We start from the raw sequence: 8,643 nt of genomic DNA, 5'->3' as shown, positions 1-8,643 counted from the left end.
AAAATTTTACTTGATTTGTATGAAATATGTTGAAAGTATTTTATATGTTGAAAATGTTTTATAAATAAGATTTAAGGAGTGTGTTTTCTTTTATGTAATTATTGTCAAATACTCCCTCCGTTCCTTATTATAAGAGACAAATAACCGAAGTACGTTGATCAAAAAAACAGTTAAAATTAGTTAAGAACAATTAATGTGCAAAAAGTATCATTTTTTTCCAAAAATGCCCTCATTAATAAGGAGAGAGAGCATGAGGGAGAACAATTAAATTATTAAAAGAAAGAGAAGTGGGAAGGAGGGAGAGTGTGAGTTGGAGATAATAAATATGGGTAAAATAGTAAATTAACACAAAAAAGTAGAGACAACTTGTAAGTGTCTCTTATATATAGAAACATGTCATAAGCATCAAATGTCTCTTATAATAAGGAACGGAGGGAGTAATTAATTAAAAAATAGTGAAACCTAGGCTGTTAGCTAGGTTGGTGCGCATGGGTGTTGCATTTAGTGTTGTGAAAGGGACATGGCACGATATACAGAGAATGGCGGGAATCGCGTGGGCCCATGAAAAGGTCTGAGCATCTGAGTCATTCACAAGTCACAAGCCGAATGAAGGAAGCACCTTTGGATTTGGATAAACACGAAGAGAGACTGAGGAAGAAATAGATATGATTAATGACACCTCATCTACATGTACTCCTCCTGTCAACTTATTTACAAGAAAAAAAAAAATAGTTATAAGGTATTGAGCGCAATTTTTTATGTAAATATATAATTTTATTTTTTATTTATTATTATAACTTTATTTTCATAAGGTATAATATATATTAAATAAGTATAAAATTAAAAAGTTATTAAATTTTAAATAAGAGTTAATGAAATTTAAAGGTTTTTTTTGTTTGTGTGAAATATGTTGAAAGTGATTTATAAACAGAACCAAAACAGCATGTATGTATAACTTTTTTATAAGTAGTTTTTAAATCATGATTTACAAAATATGAAACATATGAAGAAAGTTTAAGTGATGCTAAACAAACACTATCTCAATACTCCTATAGTCTTATTTATAAGACAGAGAGAAGATATTTTTTGATCCTATTTATAGGGAGTTGAGAGAAATTTTTTACATCGATATACAATTTTACCCCTCATTTATTATTATATTAATTTTGTTTACATAAGATGTAATATATATTAAATAGGGATAAAATTAAAAAATTACTAATTTTTAAATGAGAGTTTAAAATTTTTCTCAAGTGTATAAAATATACTGAAAGTGCTTAGGATCAGAGGATTATCATCAACCCCTCCAATCACATCCTCGCACCCAACTTTTGGGTTTGGACTTTTTGCTGAGCTTGTGATTCTTGTGCCCCTCACCGGTCTGATTTGTGTGAATTGTAATTAATATCAGCACTTCATTAATTTCAAAAGTGATTTTTGAAATAAAAAAATCAGTTTGTGCTAAATACTCCTCATATCCTTAATATAGGACCTAATTCTTGAGTTGGTTTTAGTCCTAAATATAATATCTATTTATCATATTTATTAATTTTCTCTAAATTACTCCTATGGATATTCCCTCAACCATAATCAAGTAGAAGAGGGAGAATGAGGTATTAAGAAAGATGATTATGGTATTTTAGGAAAAATGTGTCACTTTTTTTATGATTAACTAATTTACCTAACTTCCTTAATCTAATCAAATTAGTTAATGGGTCTTATATTAAGGATCGGATGAGTATAATTTTCGAATTACTTATTGAAATAGCTCTTCATTCTTCCTTTTGATGAAATAGCTCTTCATTCTTCCTTTTGAGATTAATTTTTTTATATTTTGTAGAAGATAGTCTTTTTTCTATTTATTTTAGCAACTTGTAAACTTTGTTGATTTTAATATATTATTCTTTGCATAAGAAATAATATATTATTTTTCCTTTTTTTAAAAAAAGAATTACTTATGAAAAAGAGTTTTTTAAGCCAAAAACTCGGGTTGAAGTTGAAACAAGTTTTTAACTTTATCTTTTTACACACTTGAAGTTTGAAGGTTTTCAAACTAGCTTCTCAATGTATCATTTAAAACACATTTTTATCAAACTGATCTTAAATAAAAAGCACATTGAAATATAAATCACACATACTGATTTACTTTTATCTTAATTTTAATTTGCAAAGCAAATTAATTGGGATAAGAATCACTATTTCAAACGATAATCCCAACAAACTCTAGTTTAAGAACATGTTACATTTTATTCCTATGCCTTGTTTCAAACATTCACATGCCTCAGTCTTTCTCATAATTTGTTTTGCTCATCACATGAGTCGTTTTTACTAGTAATCCGGCTTAGATTTAATTTAAAACATTTAAATTAAGTTTTTTGCTTTATATTTTTGTATCAAGAAAAATTCGTTTAAGATAGTATAGTTAATTTTTTTTAGGTTTAATTAGTAGTACTAGATATTAGGTGGTTTATTAAAAATATGACATTATGAAAAATTAAAACGGTTAGGCTTAAATTTATCACATAAATCTGAAATTTTCAAATTGAATTTAAAATATGTATTGTCAATTGAAGGAATTCAATCTCAACCAAATAAAGTTAATAATATAATGTTGCTAAGAAATTTGTCACATGGGCGAAAGGAAGAGTGAAAAAGAAAAGACCACATATATTCCTTGTCTTTTTATAATTTATTTAAGGACTTGTTTGGTTAAGATAACAGAAAGGAAGCCTCTTTCCTCGCATCTAATCATTTCCCTAAAGTGTAACTTTCTATGATTCTCTTATAAGCTTAGCCATGTTTTTTGTATACTCCTCTGTTTGGTATTATGAGATTATTTTAACTAAATTATATGATTTAAGAAAGCAGTTAAAATTAGTTAAGATCAATTAATATGTAGCAAATATAATTTTTTCAAATGTACCCCTATATATAAATGAGTAAACGTGAAAGAGTAATAGTGAAATAAATGAAGAAAGAGAATATATTAAATTAGAGGTAAAATAGGTAATAATACATTAAATACTCAAACAAATTCAAAGATGATCTTATAAAAAGGAATAGATCCATTCAAAAAATTAGATCTTATAACAACAGACGGATAAAGTATAATTTAAACACATATATACACACAAACATATAAACATGCCAAGTTCGAGTTCTGGATCTTATCCAAACTTAAAAAGTCTAACTAGAGCATCATTTGATCCCTTTAATTTTTTGTTTAGAAAATGGAGAATCAACATATATAGGTGCCTTATATCAGCATCAAAGGAACCTTTTCATGTGCTAGAGAGTTTGTCAGATGATATCCTTAGGATACTATAAATTATTATTGTATGTTACTGTTTATTCTTATTCCTTTGCCGTGGTTTCCTTCTGTTTGATTCGTTTTCTTTTGTTTGGTTCATTATTGGGTTCCAATAAAAAGTCAAAAGTTGATTCCCAAACACACCACCATGTGACTATTAATCTTCTATCTTCCTAGCCCACAAGCTCACCAACTACAGTAATTGACTTTACTTAACCATATCTACCAACCATAATTGTGACCAATTAGGGCGCGTTTGATCAAAATGTGGTTCACATGCTCTAATTTAGCAATAAATAAGAAAGTTTATCTTTATTATTTGTATTCGTTTTGAAAAATTACCAAAAGCTGAAAAAAAAAATCAGTTCAATGAGAGTAATTTGGTTCAAGCGGTCGTCATAGTCAGAATTCAACTTTTATGTCTTGATTCTGTTTCTATTTCCTCCGTTTTAAACTCGTGACTCTAAAAGAACAAATCAAACCAGCTAATTACATGCCAAAAATAGTTAAACAATTAGGAATATATCAACTTTTCAAACCTTTGAATTTCTAGATTTTTTTTTTGTTCTAAAAAAATTAAAATCTCCGCCTAACTTTGGTCTAGTTGGCCACCTAATCAGGTTAGAAATTTTGCCATCATCCGACCGCATTATGTGATGAATGTATAATTTTTTAAGCTCTCTAACCAAGCCTCTGACTGAAGAAAAACCTAACCCAAGTAATCTATACCATTGGATTAACTGAAAACAAATGTTTCCACTCTTGATTTAAAGGATATGTCAAATCTTAAAATAATTACGTCGGCCACAAGCGTATGGAATCGAATGTAAAAATCAAGATATATTATTAATAACTTATGAATAATACACAATTTATTATAAATCACATGCATTTGGATACCATAGAATCCAACAAATTTCTACCTCATTCTTTGCAAGCCATTTGAAATAATAGCATACATGGCGTCCTGCACTTGCTTAAGAAGGATGACTTGTGTTGCTACGAATTTAACCTGGTCCCATTTTATATGGGTTTGGAATAACTTGTAAATAATTTTTCCAATCGTAATTTATAAGTACAACTGTACAAGATAAGTATGTGAGAAAAATTTTATCTCCATTTAAGTAACACATGCTTATAAATACTTATAATCATGAGGGGTCCTATTTCTATCGTTCTTAAAGATGCTGGAGTCTTTCTTTCTTTCTTTTTTTTATTAAAAAAAGGTACTTATTTGACTCTTGTTCTGATTTCTTGATTTCTTCATGTAGATATTCAGAATACTGAGCAGAAATCATATTATGTCAACATCTGCAAGAATGATTGCGATGCTTTGTTTTAATTGAATAGCCAGATTCCACTCCTGTTCCGATCTCTAATAATGAGTATGAAGTTCTTTTTGGGGGATGGCTACAAATATGATCCTTTAGGAACAATATTTCCTTTCATCCCATACTTGCTGTGGAATGAGGAAACCAAAAATCAGGACGGGTCGAGAAGACATGTAATGAACAGGGGAAAAAAAAAGAATGTGTATATGTATAATCAATTAAACTTCAATTGTAACAAAAAAAAAATTAAACTAAAATTGTTTAATCAAGCAAAAGTTCTTTCTCTTGAAAGAGAGTAACCATTGACAGGCACAGACTTGCAGCGGATATTAGAAATTTTATCTCTTCTAAGAGAGAATGGATCAACCCCTGCCTTGTGAGCTGCAACTACTCAAATGGCTTCCCAATAGTTTGAGACCCGAAGCTGCAGGAGATGTAATTTCATTAACCAAACTAGTACAGAAGACATTCGCTAGTGCAACGAAAAGAGTCCGGATAGTGGTTTTAACTTGAATTTGAGGGTTTCTGTAAATTTATTTAATTGTTTATCTATCTATCTATCTATGTTCACTTTTGTCTTCAAATACTCTCAGACTTTTCCATTTCCCCCTTATTAAGCAAATTGCTGGCACTAAAGGAGCACTTTACAACATACGATTTCTTGGATATTCCAATACAAATGGAGTAGAGAATTCAAATCCGCTAAAAATACATGTAATTCTTTACATGAAATCCTCCAAAAGGAAAATTACTGCAATATCTGACCGATTTAGACCCCCTAAATGTAGTCTGTGAAGTGATTCTGAAATAAGAGAGACAGAAAAGGAAGTGGACACTTATTCTCTGTCTCTCTCGCCCACTTCAAAGACACTTTAACATCAGAGGATCAAAATTTGAGACAATATATTGCCACATCTTTAAATAAAGGTTATATAAAACATCTTCACTTAAGATTAGGCCAGGATGAGGTCCTAGATTAAGCAAATCTTCATTTCACTAGTGGGGACTAAGTGCGCAGTATCTAGTCAACTATACTCAGCCAAGTAATATAAACAATCCAGCTAATTCTAAAACTCCTGAATAATGACATTTGCCTGACATTTCTGAACATTATGGGTTCTGTAGCTTCCTGCTACTAAATCCAAAATGCTCCAGGTCTTTGGAGAGGGAAAATCATCCATCTCGGATTATATATAGGAAGTTTGAAATTCATCCTTACTGGAAATAATTAATCAAATACAACATAAAAATGGTATTGGTCGCTGAAAATTATCTGAACCATCAACTTGTGTTTTAGTACCTTAAAGGTTCCTATCTCATCTTCTAACAGAAGAAATCTAAATTCCAGGAAAATAGATTGCTTACCGCTTCAATACCAAGTTTATCTGGGGTATCATTCAGCACAGTTTCATTTTCTTCCACAGTGATTATAAGAGGCTGCAAGAATATTAAAAGCAATAATATTGTAAGGGACACTAGTATAATGGAAATTACTCCCGACTAATATCTGGACTGAGATAGGATAGCGTGATGGTCAGAAGAAAGCTAAAATGCCATAAAGGAAAATTGTTCTTGTTTATTCAAAACAGAAAATAAATATCTTGACGTAGGATAGTGTGCAAGTTAAAGGAAAGCCGAAATGCCATAAAGGATAACTATCATTCCCTATTCAAATCAGAAAATATGTATCTGCAGAAAAACGTTGTATGTTCGAATTCATACCTTGTTTTTTCCACTTCTGGCAAAAGCAAGAGCCCCATCCCCTCCACATGCATCTTTAGGAAGGATAACAGAATCCACATCGCTTGCCAATATGCAGCCTCTCTCCATGGATTCAGAGTTCTTCACCAAGTATTGTGGAGCCTTACTGAGGCCAGCAAGCACACACGGAAGGAATGTATATCCTAGCTATCTAACAAGAGCAAGTTACTTATCACTCAAGACAAATCACAAGTACTGTTACCCGTGCAAATGCAGAGGATAATGAACATCAAATGACCAATTGAAGTAACTCTTTAAGAAAAATTTATACAGAAAAATCCTGTCAACTAATAGAAAATTTCAATCAATTACTAAGATGAGCAAACTTTGACAATAACACTATATTTTCATCCTAACTAAACACTCTACATTGATGTGCCCATATTTCAGTCACTGACAAAATGATAAACAATATAGCTCTGTAAATATGTTGAACTAGTTATGTGCTCCAGGTTATGCACCGTTTCAGCATCCTTGGTGGCACACTGCAAAAGCATTGTAGGTAATCTTCACTTGCCCGTTTAGGGAAGTAAATTTGATTTATAAATGCATTTAAAGAACTTTTCCTAGCTTTCTCATGGACTGCACATTATTTTATACCAGCTTTTGTTATAAATAAATGCTATTTTTCTAACTAACAGCTGGTCAGTGAGTAGTTAAGGGATAACATGGATAGTGCCGTATGGGATTAGCAAAAACTGTTGATGGAATAGAATCCCCTCCAGACCCCTCACAATCAAGCGTGCCGCTTGGTTATTCAGATAATGCCAAAGGTAATGGAATTAGAGTATTTGACGGCAACATCTTATTTCTCTAACTTTAATCTGGAAGCTAAACTGGCAGCTTCGTTTTATTTCCTTTCTAGGTGCATTTCTCATTTTATTTCTATAAACAAACTTTTTCCACACACCAAACACTGCCTAAGAGTTAACCAACCTCCTTGGCAGCTGATTTTGGGCATAGAGACGGGCTAAGGGGAAAAGGAGACTTGTGCACGTTGAAAAGTCCTAACAACCAGATGGCTAATAACTGCCTCAACACCGGCCAAATTGTCTATTCCCTGAAAAGATCAAAATGACGAAAGGAAATGTGACTATGTGAGTAATTTCACAATAAAGAGAGGAAACAAGGATTAACAAAGAGAAAGAGAAGCAGTCAACCAGCGTCAAGAATTTCTTTTAGCCTAATACCACTTGCAGAACTGATTAAATTATATCCACTGCCATTAGTACATTTCTATGTCCAGTAACGATTATTGCCATACCATTCCCAGCCAGTAGTAATCCACTTCTTCAATATCATCATCCGGAAAACTTCCAACAACAGCAATGGCATTCACTTGTGACTGGTTCACTAAAGTTTCTACAGCTCCAAGTAAGGAATCTGGACGTTTAATCCTCCCTGTTGATTGACCATTTTCTGGATTAATCCACTTCTCTACCTGTAAAATTGGATCCAAGTGAAATTATTGCATTTGTATTGGAAGGACCACTTGGAAATCAGAACTAGCTATGCCAGGGCAATTTAAACTACTCAGATATCATCATGTTACATGCTAGGAGTAAGAACAATAGACATATTAAGATCAGTAGATTTGAAAAATTCTTTTAACGCACGTTCAACTAAAGACATGGATAAAATGTGCAGAATCTTGAACTAAATATAATACTTAGAATGCAAAAGAGTGCACACAGAAGACACAAAATATGCCAAAAGCTATGCAACCATATCCTGAAATGTTTTCATTTAGTGATGTCCATAGTGTTTCACACACCAAATCCAAGGCTTGACGTGCATCTGATCTGTTGTCTGGACAACTTTGAAAGATGCAGCCAGAAAGCTGTGCAATAGTTGCTTGTGAAATAAATTTATATACGGTCTCCAGACAGATGGCATTATACATAAATTTGATAACAATGGACGCCATGAGAATGTCCAGCACCAACAGAGCCATTAATTTTCATTGAGGTACCCATGGTTTATAGAACTTCTAGATTCCCTCTAAAGAGAGAAATAGCTGCCATAGTTGAAACTTAAATGCTTAATTGTCAAGCTGAGCATGGACCTTGTGCTGCATAATTTCCACACCATTAAGCAAATCAAGATACTAGGGTTCTGAATACCTTGAGTGGGGTGTCAGTGACAATATATTCTACAACATTCAATCCAAGGGAAGCCCTTTTAGTCCAATATATAATTCATATGAAGTATAAGAACAAAGAATAATAGTCCAACATATAA

General features: G+C 32.0%; 1 long non-coding RNA gene across 1 annotated transcript; it reads right to left on the bottom strand.

The window, feature by feature from the left end:
• Nucleotides 1–4,837: 4,837 nt before the first annotated feature.
• Nucleotides 4,838–7,797, bottom strand: LOC114719754 (uncharacterized). The gene is made up of 5 exons (XR_003737933.1): nucleotides 7,667–7,797; nucleotides 7,339–7,462; nucleotides 6,364–6,549; nucleotides 6,007–6,078; nucleotides 4,838–5,065 (listed from the first exon to the last, which is right to left on the bottom strand). It is a non-coding gene; the product is annotated as an uncharacterized LOC114719754 (long non-coding RNA).
• Between the last annotated feature and the right edge of the window lie 846 nt (nucleotides 7,798–8,643).

Source organism: Neltuma alba, unplaced genomic scaffold (genome assembly GCF_004799145.2).
Source record: "Neltuma alba isolate B1F8T4 unplaced genomic scaffold, ASM479914v2 tig00011943_pilon, whole genome shotgun sequence".
Taxonomy (NCBI): domain Eukaryota; kingdom Viridiplantae; phylum Streptophyta; class Magnoliopsida; order Fabales; family Fabaceae; genus Neltuma; species Neltuma alba.
Note: the sequence above shows the minus strand (reverse complement) of the source record. Positions and strands in the feature narration are given on the sequence as shown.